The sequence below is a fragment of the Syngnathus scovelli genome, unplaced genomic scaffold, assembly GCF_024217435.2.
Source record: "Syngnathus scovelli strain Florida unplaced genomic scaffold, RoL_Ssco_1.2 HiC_scaffold_417, whole genome shotgun sequence".
In the NCBI taxonomy this organism is placed as follows: Eukaryota; Metazoa; Chordata; class Actinopteri; order Syngnathiformes; family Syngnathidae; genus Syngnathus; species Syngnathus scovelli.
Genome location: NW_026061515.1, coordinates 9,769 through 10,000, shown reverse-complemented (window position 1 = coordinate 10,000; position 232 = coordinate 9,769).

The window sequence follows — 232 nt, the reverse complement described above, 5'->3', positions numbered from 1 at the left end:
TCAGTCTCCGGAGGATGACAGCGGGCGTGCGTAAGAGGCGCGTCCGGGGATGAGGCAGCATCCTCGGACACCGGCCGGGAGCGCGCGGGCGCTGTGGAAGTAAGTACATCCGCTCCTGGTACCTAAAAATTCCTCCAGCGGCGGGCCCCGGGCCTAAACTTTCTCCGGGCCGCGCAACACGCACTTTCCGCGGACACGACGGAGGCAACGTCCCCCTCCTGCGGTGACAAAA